The sequence below is a fragment of the Tachysurus vachellii genome, chromosome 20 (genome assembly GCF_030014155.1).
Source record: "Tachysurus vachellii isolate PV-2020 chromosome 20, HZAU_Pvac_v1, whole genome shotgun sequence".
NCBI lineage: Eukaryota > Metazoa > Chordata > Actinopteri > Siluriformes > Bagridae > Tachysurus > Tachysurus vachellii.
The window spans coordinates 4,577,501-4,593,799 of NC_083479.1; the positions used below are offsets into that span (position 1 = coordinate 4,577,501).

At 39.5% G+C, this 16,299-nt stretch overlaps 1 protein-coding gene across 1 annotated transcript in view; it reads left to right on the forward strand.

Annotated features, from left to right (window-relative positions):
* cntnap3 (contactin associated protein family member 3) overlaps positions 1-16,299 on the forward strand; it is a 121,383-nt gene that overhangs the window by 475 nt on the left and 104,609 nt on the right. The window lies entirely within an intron of this gene.

Consider the following 16,299-nt stretch of genomic DNA (forward strand, 5'->3'; position numbering starts at 1 on the left):
TATGCATTCAGGGTAAATGCATGTGTTGGATTTACAAATGCATGCAAATATACATTGACACATCAAGTGTTTATTCTCATGCCTACTCTACTCTGCTCTACTCTACTCTGCTCTACTCTACTCTACTCGGGATGGTAGGAATCCAGACTGAGGCAAGATGAGGATTGCTGTAGTGCAAAAAAAAAAGATTTCTGGTGAAAATCATTAAACAGTAATAATATTTTTTGCACAGCAGGACATAAACAATAAAAGAAGTGCATGAGCATCTGGTGAAATCAAAAAAGCCTTCGTACATCATAAATCGTACACCATAAATAAGGTCGGTATTATTTTGACAGTAGGCAGCATGACCTATACACACACACACACACACACACACAGTTACTATCCTTGTGAGGACCAAAAGATATGCCAACCAAAGATATTAAAACATTCTCAAACACACACACACACTTGTGAAAACATTCCGACTCAACCACTGATGTTATTACATGCTCAAATGTGCACACGCACTCACACACACACGCACACACACACACACACACACACACAGTTACTATCCTTGTGAGGACCAAAGATATGCCAACCAAACATATTAAAACATTCTGAAACACACACACACACACTCACACACTTGTGAAGACATTCCATCTCAACCACTGATGTTAATACATGCTCAAATGTGCACATACACACACACACACACACACACCATATATATATATATATATATTAGGATGACAGAATGACATACTGAGTCAACAGCCTTCTAATAAATGTTGGGAAGTGACAGACAGACACTGTGGCTTCTTTGTGGCTTCGTTTTGTGGCCGTGGTTGTGGTCGGTTAATAAAGTCGGTTGATGAAACTTACCAAAAGATGGAGTTAAGTTCGAGTGAAAATGAGATTAGGACACAAGCATGAGTCATGTACTGACGTTCTAAACGACTCTGCTCCTTTAGCTGACTCTCAGTTATCCCGTTCAGTAGCTGAAGCCAACTCATCAGACCAAAGACTAAGTAAAATCTATTTAATATCTGGCCAAATCTAGACATAGTACTGCTCTGGAATTTCCCCTAGTGGAGGAATCTTTATTATAGACACGTATTTTTCATGTCATGCTAATGACTTGCCCTCTAATCGGTGGCATTTGGCTTTGGGTCAGCCCACACCGTAAGTGTCTTTCTGTGACATGACCTTGGATCATTTCATATGCTGTCTTCACTCAGGGTTTTTTTTTTTTTTTTTTGGCTGAAATCCAAGTAGTTCTTTATTCTTGGCATGAAAACAAAGCACTTTCTACAGCACACTATATGCTGAATAGCGAGTCGTATTAACGGTTCACTCATTTATGCGATGCATTTTCAGCTTGAGTTTTGGTATTGATCGTTTGGAAAAAAGTTACATTGGAAAGTGAAATCAGAAGATGGTTGTGTGAAAAATATATTGAATGGTCTGCAGAATCCAAGCTGTGGCTGATTTGTATGTAGAACTATTAATTTATCATGGTTGTTTGTTTGGTTAGTTGGTTGGTTGATTGCTCTGTTGGTTGATTGTTTGGTTGGTTGTTTACTCAGTCGACTCGTTGCTTGTTAGGTTGTTTGGTTGATTGCTTAGTTGGTTGATTGTATGTTTGGTGTTGTTTTAGGGGGGGATTGTTTAGCATGTTTGCCTTGCAGCTCCAGGGTTGGGGGTTTTATTCTCACCTCTGCCACTCTGGTGGTTTCCTCTAGCTACTACAGTATTATCCTCTAATACGAAGACATGAATTGTAAGCCGATCTCTAAATTGTGTGTGAGCGTGTACAATTCTGCCTTGCAATCAACTGGCACCCCACACAGGTTGCCCCCTTGCCCAAGGCTCCTTGCATCTCATTGGTCCAGAAAATGGATGTGTGGATAGAGGTTGTTTATTTGAGTGAAAGGGTTAAACATTAACCTTTTGCTAGAAGCTAGATTTTAACATCACATACTATACCCAATGTCATAAATTGAACAAGATGAACAAACCAATTGTGTGTGTAAATTGGTGTGTGCGTGTTTGGAAAAGGACTAATACACTTTATCTTGAAGTAATAGAAACAGATGGCTCTGAACTTTGCACACTCCCAACTGTCTCCCAAACACTCTTGGCTCTTGTATCTGAATCTAGTGCTCTGTGATAGATACAGACTTTTCAATTTTCTGTTCAGGGAGAGAAAAAAATAAAAAAATCCCAACAGACACTCGGTGGAAATCTCAAGCTAATTAAATCCTGGGTGCTTCCAAACAAGCTGCTGCTCCTGCTTCTCCTTCTTCGTGTGTTTCTCAAAGCTAAATCAGAAACGATGCCTTGTGTAATTTTACATATATATATGACATGAAAGTGACATCAGTGGGTTAAAGATACTAAGATATTCTGGTGCTCGTGACCAGTGAGAATTTGTGAGGAGCTCAGGAAGTCGGAGGCAGAATCAAAGCCGTGCTATATTTCAGCTGATACTCCCGAGTAAGATGAGCTCTTCTTCACTGAGTTGAAATTTAATGTTTGCTGTTTACTGTTTCTGCCAGATGACCCACTTTCCCCCAATCCTGTTATTTTTATAGTTTGAGAGAGACGTATCTTCCCCTGTTTGGTATATGGCGAAGGAATAAAAACACATGTTGTTGTAGGAAAATGATCAGCCAGAGGTTTTCTAACATGTCCGGATATAAAGCAGTGTTAATATTATCCCACTCAAGCTCATTATATTTCCGATAATAATTTTTATGACTGTAAGCAGTTTATTTTTTTATACAACAGCAATTTGCAAACAATTGCATATTTTTTTCAATCTGTTTATTTATAGCTATGTTTAATGTTGTGGAACGTTCATGAAACCTGTTAGTTCCTGCTAACACACACACACACACACACACACACACACACATTTGGGGTTTTTGTGGTTTTCCATTATGTCTTTATTGATTTTGAACACATAATGAACATAAAATGTTAACTGTAACACAAGAAACACAGAAAATTAAAGATGGGAAAAGCAATAATAATAATAATAATAATAATAATAATAACAATAATAATAATAACAATAATAATAATAATAATAATAATAATAATAATAATAGGTATATGGTATAATAAAATAAAGTACAATACAGTGACATAATAAAGAGAATAAACAAACAAACAAATAAATAACATGAAAAAAATTAAAAATGAATAATAATTCAAAATTTAAGAGAGAGGAAGAAATTTTCTCCCGTCTTCATCCACAGTAATACAATAGTTCTTAAAGCACACCCATCTAGGGTAGACAGATGATCAAAGTGTTTGGGTTGTTTGCTATGCAGACACCAGGTGGCGTTAGCAAGAACTCATAAGGTCAAAGCAGTCCAGAGTTTGGCGGCTAACCAAACGACGATCTGCAACGTTTATTATACACACTCAAATTAGCCTACGTGAAGACACGTGTGAAGTGTCGAAATACAGAAATAACGAAATATCAATACTCAATTTACGATTAGCTTTGAATAATACTCTGAAAACAATAGTAATTATTAACAGTTGACTGTTAAATGGGGAGATATTACTAACAGTGCACGACTGAACATAAGAGAACGCAGTGTTGTAATGTAACGGAGTACAAATACTTCGTTACTGTACTTAAGTAGAAATGTGACGTATCTGTACTTTACTTCGCTATTTAAATTTATGTCAACTTTCACTTTTACTCCACTACATTTCCTAGATAAAATGTCTACTTTTACTCCGTTATATTTCCAATAAGCGTCTTTGTTACTCGTGACTACAAAATAAAATCAGAAGAAATGTGTGTGACTGCAATAAGGGAGGTTTGGCAAATCACTGCTCCTAGATTGTATTACGCACGTCCGTATGCTCTACGGAGAAGCACAGGGACGCGCAGCGTGCACGCGCTGTCATGACGCAGGACAGAAACGGACCCAAACGCGGGATAGCAAAACAAACGGGGTTTAATAACAAAGGGAACACTAAACAACACACGGACTAAAGACAGGACAAGACAACAGTAGATTCCGCGTTGCCTCGCACAGTTAAATAGACAAAGGAAATGACAATGGGAAACAGGTGTGTAGAAGCGGGAGGAGCAGACAAAGGCGGGGCAGACACGTGACGAAGAACATAAACAAATGCACGTGGCCAGAGTCCGGGCAGAGTCCTAACACTCGCAGTCAGACGTTAATCGGCTGAAAGCAACCAAAAGCAGTGAAATGTCACTATTCTTATTACCAGAGTTGTAGCACAAACAAAATATTAATGCAAACAATCCATTCAATACTAAATAAAAAGAACATTTATTGATTTGGTCTTTGTCTTGTGAATATTTGTTTATTAATGACTGCATTCATTGGACACACTGTTTGTAGAGAATGCACACATACTGTACATGAACTGATCTGATTCAAGACTGGCATCATTACATCATGCATAAAATTTTGGTGTCCACTTTTGCCATTTAATAATCCCATAACTTTTGGCTCTTATGCCTACCGAAAACTTTTTACTTTTACTTGAAATACTTAAGTACATTAAATATCAGAAAATGACTTTTGATATTTAAGTACAGTAAATATCAGATACTTGACTAATATTCTAAAAGGTAACTTTCAATTTTACCAAAGCCTTTTTATAGTACGATACTTGTACTTTTACTCAAGTATTGCTTTCTAATACTTTACACAACACTGAGAGAACGTGAAAAATCATAATGTCAACACGAGGCAGAATAACGGGTGTCATGTCGCTGGTAAACAGGACAGGAAATGGCGTAAGGTAGTTAACAATATGCAGTAATACAGAACAGAGGCTTGTAAAAAAAGGAAACAGGACATTAGATCCATATAAAACACAATGTAAATTAAACAGACGTACTATGAATGCAGACTCAATTGTGGGCGAAACTTAAAGGTGGGGTGCACGATTTTTGAAAAATGCTTGAGTCGGGCCGACAAACAAAACAAACATGTAGCCAATTAGCAGAAAAGGGCGTGTCTTGTCAATATGCAGCGGAGAGAGCATTCAGTGCGCATGTCTGACATTAGCCGAAAGCAAGTGAAACATTGACATGGCGGATACCTGCCGTTACCTCTGCCTCGAGTTCTAGGTGTTGAACGTCGTCTTTCACGTGAAACGGAGCTAAACCTTTGTAGAAAAAACACATTTGTATTACCATAGTATTACTCACTGAGTTCATTTATTGATAAAAAAATATCCCCTCGGCCAACTGCCCCAGCATGTTCCGCCATAATAGTTGCCTGGGTTACGTATGTATGTGTGGGGCGGAGCTATCACAACAGGGGTGTCACCCATTTGGGTTAGGGGCGTGTTTGTTTAGGTGATTTCAAATGTCAACATTGGCTTTCAAACATCGTACACCCCACCTTTAAATGTAAATGTTGTTTGAATTTCAGCCAATCAGAATCAAGAATTTACAAGCTGTATAATTGAATAACTCTCTTTCCAACCAATAAGAATCCAGCAGAACTAACGCTGCTCTATTTTTACACACTACTCAGCGCACCAGTATGCCATTTTGGGAAGCTGTCCAGTCTAGTCACGAGTGATGAACTCAAACTGCAGAGTGAAAAGTGAGTGAAAAGAGAACGGAGAGAAATGCACTCCTGCTGCAAAAACACCAAGTAAATCCCTTCATTTGTTCCTCAAACACACAACTCTCTGGGTTTGCTGGGTAAAGTTCAATTTCAGCGATTTTACAGCTCATTTCTGTCTCACAGGTTGAGATGATTGCGAGCGTTTGATTCAGCTCGTGGTTTCGAGCATTAATGAACGAACCAGCAAATTTATTAGGATTAGGTTCGAAACAATTTGAACGGGGAAAAAAGACCGATTCGAAAGACGACGTCTGCCGTTATTGACATTCAGAATGCTCCCTATCACTGAGATTGCTATGAATATTAATGACGGTTTGGGTCGGCTTTAGGAATAGTAGTGAACTGTATGAAGCTGAAGTGAAAACTGGATGTAAACTAGGGGGAAAGGAACGCGGTAATGGGAGTATTTTCATAATGCGGCTAGTTTTTTGCTTTGTAAATGGTGAGTCCTGCTAGACGGAACCCTGTGCTTCTCTACTTGGCTAATTACAGAAGTCCTAAGATTTCATGTATTATTACATTTTTTTTTTCTTTCTCGTATTTTCTTGTCTAAATTTGCGCAAAATAGTAAACAACAACAACAATAAAAAAAAAAATCAAACTGCGAATTTAATCAAAAACTTCCAAACTGTTCCATACCAAAACATCCCTCAACATTCTCCTCACGCGGTCCTATTACGGCGTAAGTATAAGCAGTGTACGTCTCACGCTCACTAGATAGACGAGTGACCGTTTAACATTCCATGTGCCAAAGCCATTTTTCATGTTTCGTGTAATAGCTTTGAGAAAGACTAAATAAGCAGGATATGATACTGATAATTTATGCAGGACAAGAATTTCCTCTCAAGTCCCTTAACTCAAATGCTATGTCTGATATTTCATCTTGGTCTTTTAGCCTCAGTGCTTTAATCCCCTATGCTTTATTATTAAGTGTCAGAGTCTAGACCTGGAGGGCCAAAGGACCACAGAGTTTAGCACTCTGTCTCGTTTAACACACTCGATTCACCTTAAAAGCTAATTAATTCCTCTGCTATGCGGTGGTTTAGATGAGATAGCAGAAATCTCAGAGGAGATCTGGCCATCCAGGACTAAGTTTTGACGTCTCTTTCATAGCCTTAATTCGAATCTCTCATAAGTAAAGACCTATATGTTATTATTTGCTAGGTTTGGTGCGACGTTTTAAAAACTGCTGGTCGTCGGGATTTTGAAACCTGCTTCATTCCAAAACATGTTAGCTGTCAGAGTCGGTCCCATTTTTCATGTCAGCTTGTTTAATATGAATTAATATGAATACTTTACCGGAGTTGTAACTAAATATCACTGAGTCAGGGAACTTGTGTCCAAATGTTACCTCAGCGTTTATCAAAAATTGCCCAAGGAACCTGTTTATATTGAGTTTATGCCCAAGTTTAGCTCAAACCTACAGTATGAAGTTGACAGATTTTTCCTGAGCACAAACATCCGAGACAAGGTTTTTCACTACCATGTAGAACACTGCTTAATTTTCAGCACAAAAATTTGGCATAAAAAATAAGGACTGAAGGTGTTTTTTTTTTTTTTTTACTTTTCTGTCATATACAGTATAATGTATATAGAACCCATTCAGAGCAAGACGTCTGATGGGAGTTTAGTAAACACTATATTCTTCCATGAATATCTGTTATTTATCCTTTATTATTGGGCAGCTGATAAAAAAAAAAGCACTTGATCCACTTTTTTACAATTTACATTAAACAACTTACTTGGGATAAGTGAATCATACAGTTTAACGTGTCATTAAATCAAATCCTAAACAAAAATATTTAACACTGGGATCGTACTCCTTGTAGTTATGCTTTACAAAAACAAAACTAAAAAATAAGGGAAAAACAGACATTTTTATTGATTAGTCTTAAAAATCCAATCTATTCTATGTATATTTAATCCCACTGTAAACATGGAAACTGTACATTCACAATTCGACTGATAATGAATTATTTATGAAAAACAAGCAAATGATAAACATGAAAGCTTACTGTATAAGCATCAATATGTTTTTTATTTCGACCTTTTATGGATTTTTGTGGGCGTGATTAAATGCAAATGAGCTGTTTTGAATGCAAATGAATGTTCACTGCACTTCGCAAATCCTGCAAAAAAATCGTTTTTTGACTCACAAAGTTATTTTACACACAGATGAGATTGAAAGCGTGAAAAAAATAAAAAATTACGGAATCATTCACCGTATCATTAGTGTATGTTTAAGTTGATCAAATGATTGAATGCAGCATTCACATAGAGCATCTCAAGTCAAGGTTTCAATGTGAGTCTTGTATATAAACTGAATTGGAATGTAATGGAGGGGGGCACGGTGGCTTAGTGGTTAGCACGTTCGCCTCACACCTCCAGGGTCGGGGTTCGATTCCCGCCTCCGCCTTGTGTGTGTGGAGTTTGCATGTTCTCCCCGTGCCTCGGGGGTTTCCTCCGGGTACTCCGGTTTCCTCCCCCGGTCCAAAGACATGCATGGTAGGTTGATTGGCATCTCTGGAACATTGTCCATAGTATGTGATTGCGTGAGTGAATGAGAGTGTGTGTGTGCCCTGTGATGGGTTGGCACTCCGTCCAGGGTGTATCCTGCCTGGATGCCCGATGACGCCTGAGATAGTCACAGTCTCCCCGTGACCCGAGGTAGTTCGGATACACGGTAGAAAATGAGTGAGTGAGTGAGTGAGTGAGTGAGTGGAATGTAATGGATGGGATTATTGGGTAATCCATAAGAATCCAGTGAGGTGAGTGGAAACAATACAAAATAGGTGACAGTGTACAGACTTGCAGCAACCGATACGAGAGACATAATAACAAAGGAAGAAGCTGTTACATTATGTGGTGGTAATGGTGGCGGCGGTGGTGGTGAGGCTCCTGTACCTTCTTTCAGATAGAAGAAAAGTGAAAATTCCTCAGAAGGGAGGAAGAGGGAGTCCACAAATCCTTGCAGGTGCAGCAATCCCTGTATATATAATATAAGTGTTTAACTTTCATTACAGTTAAAATTCGATGACGCCAAGGCCAAGCGATGTAATGAAGTCGTGTTTAACTTGATGCAGATTAGCAGGGCGCTTGTTTATTCGGATGTCAATCGATCAACAGATAGCCGTGTTTTTATCTAGACTTAGATCGAATTATACTTCAATTACATCTCAAATTAAACACGCTACTACCGTCGTTCCGTTTACGCCAAGGCGAGCCGTATCCAATTAGACAAACGGAGCTTTCGTTTTAGCAAATTAGTCAGTACGTCTCGAGGACAAAATGTCTTTTCGAGGCTTCTAATCTAAGTCGTGCCTCACAACAGGATAGCACTTGAAAATGACATTAAGTCTGAGAACACGACTAAATATTAGCACACGTATCCTGTCCACCTTTAAACGTGACCAGGCACGGACGTATACTCGAAGCAGGCTATCTGGAGAGAAATTTCTTGTTATCGCCGCTTTCAGGCTGTTAATCTCCACCAAGAGGCAGTCTAGAGGCAGCCGAGCACTCCGTTTAATCACGGCTGTATAGCAGCTTATGGCCAGACTCTGTATCTTCTATGAACATGTTTTATGATAAAAGTTAGTCGCTGGGTGAGAGCGCCGGAGGGCAACGCTAGTAATTGTGAAGTATGTTGCCGTGTCCTGCTAAAAGCAAGCAGGCAAATCCATTAAACCGCTAAAGGGATGGTAAAAGAAAATGTTTGAGAGGAGGGGGTCTCCGCTTTGAGAATTACCTTCACCTTTAAATTCCACTCCTGTGAGAGTAACTTGGACGGAAATGAGATGTGTGGGTATAAAGTTATTATGCAGTTCTGGCCTGCCTGATCTGAATTGATAAAAGTTTTTTTTTGTGTGATAAAAAAGCAGTCACTCTTTTGCACGGAGAGAGGAGCAAACACGCACAGGCTAGATCGTATCGATTTGTCGTGAGGGCTCTGCGTGTTTCTCCATGAAACGCACTGACCATTATGATTCATGACAGCACGGCGTCACAACGAGCTCGGAGAAAGGATCCGGGAGAGGAAGCGGAGTATAAATCGGCCTCATGCATCTTCTTTACTGTCATTTATGAAAATATGCGTCGGGGAAATTCAAGCTGGAGAATGAGAGTGTAATGGAGTCAAGGTTACACACAACTATCAATGGGAACTCCACACACGCACACACACGTGAACTTGAAGCAGGCATGAATAGAGATTTATTAACATGTAGTGCAGTATTTAAGCAGAAATCTGGCTGAAAAAAATTACGCCGCCCTCGTGCCTCCGTTCTCTGTTCGTCTCCCAAGGCCAGATTTCTCAAAAGACGTATGTACCTCAAGCTGGACACATTCATCTTGCACTCCTGTCACCCGGATAGGTGATAGTGGGAAGAGAATTCATCATTCAGACCACTTCTACCTCAGTATACTGTACACTGCAGCTGAGAAAATATTTCCTTAGCTGTCCTTGCATAGTGAGCCTGTGGGTTGTGTTTACTTTCGGGTTCTAAATATTGCTTTCTGAGAGTGAAGATGGTATTAAACATGGATAATTCAGACGAGGGTCAAAACAGGAAGAAGAATACTCACAAACATGACTGACACCCAGCAAGCACAATAACTTCTTATGAGCAAACGACAGATCAGGGCAGAGACATGACCAAAACAAGCATGTGACACTTGTCGCTATAGGAACTGTGTCGCAAAGGGTCACAGTTCTAAGCTTCGAATAGAGTAAAATATACAACCCTGAACGGAGTACCAACTCACCACATGGCACACTCGTACACACGAAATTTAGACAATGTAGAGATGGCGGCATGTTAAGCATGTCTGTGGACTGAGGGAGGAAACCGGAGGACCAGGAGGGAAACCCCTTAAACACAGGTAGAACCATATCGTCGCTGTCAGGCGGAATCTCCAAAACCGTTATTTTTCAGGAAATGAAAAAAACGCCGTACCTTATCTGCAGTGCACAGGGTTTTTTGCGCTAAATTCCTGTCCTCAGACGAGCACCAGAACTCGTGGGGGTCAAGATTTTTTTTTCTTTGAGCCCAGTGTTTTGAAGACATTTACCTCAGAAGACGTGTTGATTCGTTGCGACTCTTCTTGAGGAGAAATATGCCGTGAAGCTCTCCCGCGGAGTGAGGAAGAGGTGGACAGTTGAAGTGTCCAATGGAGTTATGAGATTTGCACTCAAGCTATTTTCAAGACTTTAGATTGGTTAATAACTTGTAAAAATAACAGACCCACGTGGGAACTGACCAATAGCATCGATATGTGAAAAAATATTAAATTGACCAAATTTGGACATACGAGGTTTCCGCCCGACAGCGACGATATCTAATCCTAATCTACTGCATCCATGGACCGGAACAGACATATTTTCCTGAGCTAAGAGAAAAAGAACTCTATGTTCATATATATTTAGTAAAAGTCTAAGGGCAGTTTCGGTAAACTCAAAAATGTAACTGAATTGAAAACCAGCATTAAACTTTAACAATGAAGCTGAGACAGATGAAAGAGAGTTTCACACACAAACAACCTCACAACGTCCACCTCCACTTTAAGGGCCTTGCTCTGGGGTGCAGGTGTGGTGGTTTGGTGGACCTGGGATTTGAGCACGCAACCTTCAAATCTGTAGGCCAACGCCTTAACCCACTGAGTTACCACATCCCTTGTCTTATGGAGCTCAAATTTCAACCATAGAATACCAAATATTTGGAAGCTACATTGGTTATTTACACAATCCTGATCTCTGTGTTGTACCTTCCAGGTACAGTTTCTTCCAGGTATTCAGGTTTCCTCCTACATGTACATTGTTAGAAACCTTCATGTAAGCGAATTGGCTATGCAGGGTGTTAAGGAGTATGAGGGGAATGAGCTTTTTCATTCTTTTTTGTGTAGAGATGTGTATTAATCCCATTTATGTGCAAAAAGAGGTCAATAGAGAATAAAATAGACCACTTGAGAACTCAGTGATAGACAAACAGAAGGATAGTGTGATATCTAGTAGGATTCAGTCAGTGAGTCATGTACAGTCAACAATCTTCCTCCACACTCTTCCTGTCTATTCCTCTTACAGAGCCAGGACTGTAGATTAAGAACAAAAGGCTCAACAAATACACAAGCATTTTAAGTCAACATGAAATACAACTTTTCTATAATCACCCTTCTGGCTAATCATGCTTGAAATATATAAACACTGCCTTAGAGTCTATCGTCTCCATCCAGGATCCTCACAGCTCCCTAGGGCTTGTTCCTGAAATCATTAAGCTGCTGAATATCCTATAGCCTCTTCACTGACTGAAGGGTTGGCACTTTCTGCTTGGCAGCATCTGACTGTTGTGGGCAAATTATGAACCTGAGCTGACTTGCGAGCGTACATTGCCCGTCAAGTTATGGCAGCGAGTGTATTAGTGTTCTAACCCAGAGGGAATACAGTACATAGCACTGTCTTAAAGGGTCAGCTTGGCTCAAAATCTGATTTTTTTTGCTTTATTAGCTAAGTAGTCAGACATCGTGCAATACTTTGCATCATTCGGTGAAATAATAGCATCAATCTATTCATACATTCATTCATCAGTCTTCATCCTGGAGCACTGGGTATGAGAAAACACACTGTGATGGGACTCCAAACCCGGTCACACATTGGGCTTTTTCCACTCATCATTCCACCTCCTGGGATGTACAGTATTTCCAAGGAAAACCCAATAGAAATCTGAACACAGACACCGAGACGCGTGCAAAACTCCACCAGGACAGTAACCCGAGCTCAGGATTGATCGATGAGGCGTCATTGTGCCACCGAGCCACAAATAAAACTGCAACCAGATTAGCATCTGACTCTAATGTACACTATTTTGACTTGTGGTGTGTGGCTGCTTTTTAAATATGCTGCCTCTTGGAATCGAGCGAGCTTACAACAGCCTAGACGTGTCTTATAGGCTAAAGTCATGGACCGTCATAGGGGATTTTTACACCTGGTCACTTCGTGTGTTTTCTGTGATCAGATAGCTATCCGATGGTAAAAAGACCAGGTCTAAATGCCCTCCGAAACGTTTTCGAGACGGATATAAATCAGATCGTTCAAACCACTTCAGGAGGTGGTCTGGGATGCATTTCAGATGAAACTGGACAAGTGTAAATGAATGTGGTTGTTCAAGCCACATACGTCAGCGCTATACTCCTCCCAAACGGAAGTACGTCACTCGCAAGTGACTCATGAGTCGTGCATCGCGCCAAAAACAAATAACATGGACGACATGCAGGCACTTATTGCTCTTTGGAGCAATGAAAGCGTCCAACAAAAGCTTTGTAAAACATATAGAAACAAAAGTATATTTAAGTATATACACCAAAGCGTGTTCCATTTCAATTACCCCGTTAATGAGCTAAAAAATATTTGCATTTTGGGCGGGAGCAGAAAGAACGGATCGATATCCGATTCGCTGAGACGCATTTATGTGGCCTAATTGCAATGGAACAGTTTTAACAAATCAGATAGCTATCGGATCAGAGAAAACACATGAAGTGACCCAAAAAAAAAAAAAAAGAAATATGTAGGATGTCAGATTTAAGAAAAAAATATTGCATATGGTTTACACAAAAATGTCATTTCATTGCTATATACAAAACTTATATTTCAAACATGTTACTTAAAAAAAAAACATTTATAGCTACTGCCTATAATTTTCTGTTATAAGATATAACCATATCATTCTTAAACATATTTGAATAAAGTTTTACTCTCTTTCATTTGTCAGTAGAACAAGACTTGAGATTTCTAGAAAAGTCTAGAAGATTATTGTATTGTTCCAAATTGAAATGTTCCATAGATCTGACTATTATATTCCGTATATTTTACTCCACGTCATTTTGTTTTAGGTGATCACGCACAGAAATCCCGACACGAGCTCAGAACCGAAGCTCGGAGCTCGGTAACACAAAACGCTGCATCGGTGCATCAATCAATGCTAAACAGTGAAGTCGTATGTTAATATTAATTACCACGGTCGACGTGAACGGCTCGTGCAGGACTCCTTAACCGAACTGCGTAGAGTGAAAGCAGCTTGTTTAACAAAGCTAGGAAAAGAGAAATAATACGCACATGGATTGAGGGTCGTCCCCTCTCACAGCCACCTTTTTGAAATCTGTGTGCCATTCCGCTCATGTATTCCATTTCACTCTCCACTGCTTTCCCTGGGGACTCGCCAGAGAGGAAGACAGACCTCCTGCCAAACTGGGTCAATGGAAGCCCTTGCACCCCTGTTCACCCATGAAAAGTGAATTTGTTTTAAGACATTCCTGGATGTACTAAGGGAGCCTGGATGCCTTTATAGCTTTCTTAAGCTCACTTTCTTAAAAGCCTGTGTGTCAAGTTGAGCGGTGATAAACGTGTATGTGCCGTGTCACTTGACCAAGATGTGCATGTCAGACTCACAACCTTAATTTGTGTCACAAGGTAATAGGCTTGTTTTTTTGTTTTTTTTCTTTGTCACTTGAAAAAGGACACTGAGGCCATTTGGCAAGTAGTTTTTACACAAGGGACCATCGAGACTCTACACATACTCTAGTTGAATAGAGCGGTTAGTAATAATTCAGTTTTTGAAGATCGTGTCATATAAGGTTCACTGATAATTCACACACAGACAGCTGCACTACATGATGCTAAGAAAGGCACGATAGATTTTTTTAGCATGTTTGCCTCACACCTTTTGAACTTTTATTTTCCTTGGAGTTAATGAGACAAAAAATGCAGCTCAGAAACCACAGACTATCTTGTGTATGAAAAATTATCAGCTTCACCTCTGAAAAGCACAAAAAAGGTCAGGTGTTATTATGTCAAGCGTCTGACACACCCGTACAAGTCCCTTTGTAAGTTGGTTTTGTTGCAAAGTGCACATCTCCTTCTGACCGACCGGATTCAAGAATTCAGCAGCACTATTGTGTAAAATGTACTGTTTTGTTTGAGAATAAAAGCTCTGAAAGGTTTCGGCAGCATACATGCAAATGAATGGCTCGGAGATGAAAAAGATGGCCGCGGTGAGTCAGTACACCAGGGAGGGATGTTGGCCTCCAGTGAGTTTACTTGGCACCTTGACTTTGATCTTATGCATCAGCGCCGTTTTAAAAACGACGTCCTCAGAAGCTTATATAAGAAGTTTGTTGTGATCTATGCAGTGCAAGGTGCAACAAAGGACTGCATATTTGGGGAGCAAAAATAGGCTGCTGGAAAGAAAAAAAAAAACTCAGGCATTTGATCAAAAGTAGCATTAAAAGATTCTCACCGCAGGACACAAAGTTTACCAGAGAGGCCTGTCTCGAGAGATTTAGCCTGTAAAGTTTTGACAGGCTGACCTAGTGCTGAATTATAAATGACGAATACTGCAGCTTTTAGGCTAAAAACATTAAACCCAAACTAGGGAAAGCGCAGTCACTGTGGAGCTTCATCAGTATAGTCGGTGCTGCAAAACATAGATTTTTCAGTCCTAAAGTCCCGAGTAACTCCGCTGTGACCTCTGTACAACTCGAATGCATAAGTAATATCTAGAGTTCACACCAAAATGTATTCGTTACTTAAATTTCAATTTGATGGATGGATAGCTAATTAACACAAGCACACCAAGCACTGGATATGTGTGAAATGAGGGAGAAAATTTCAAATCACTGCACTAAGTAATTGCAATCATATCGGCTGATTTTCTACTTTATATTACAGACTGGGATCAAAACCAAATGACAGAAAAAAGGGGAAAAAAAGGAAATGGGATGAGAGTTACTTTGCAGTTTGTAGCATTGTAGCGAATGAATGCTAACGCTAATGCAAATGATGGACATCCTCCAGAAATTCCACTGATGGTCTGTTTTAATTGAATATATTAATATTAGATTATTAATTATTCTTTCTATATTAAATAAATGAATAATCCATCTAAGCTGTTTCTAAAATATCTTCTACAAGGAATGTATTTCCTGATAGCAAGAACTTTGCTTGCTAGCTAGCTAGCATCTGGGAAAAAAGTGACATGCATTCAACCTGCTAGATTTGATAATAGCATCTTCCCTTGATATGTTATAACTTGAATTATTATATTTTATATATTCTACATAGTATTTAAAAAGGTATGTTCATTGATTGTAGGTATTTACTTATTTTCTGAATATCAGGGTAGTTTGTTTTGAGCATAGAATTAGCAAATACCCAAATTGTGGCAACATCCATGCTTCAGTGAATGTTGTGTAACCTAATGTGATAGGTCATGGAAAAGTAACTATGTTCAAATGTCTTTTTGTTTACATATATGTTTTTAAATGTAATGGCACCCCAATAGTGGAATTGTCCTTTTAATGACATTGCATGGTATCAAGACGCTGCTACAGCTTCATTAGCTTGCTCCCATTTAGGAGTTTGGGAGCTGCTGATTTCTTCATGTCCTGTTCAATCACAAAGTGTTGCCTTTGATGAGGTTTTGGTACTACAGGGAATGTCTAACCTTGTGCTGTGGTGCGAGGGCTTGCTCTAAAATCCACCAGAATTACACGAGCATCATGATACAAAGTACTGCAGAAATACTGTTCTAGAACGCTAGTTCAGATGATTCTAGATGATAAGCGAGGCAGAATCATGTCAGGTCCAGGGGTGTTTCTAGAGTTTGATCAATACTGGAGAACA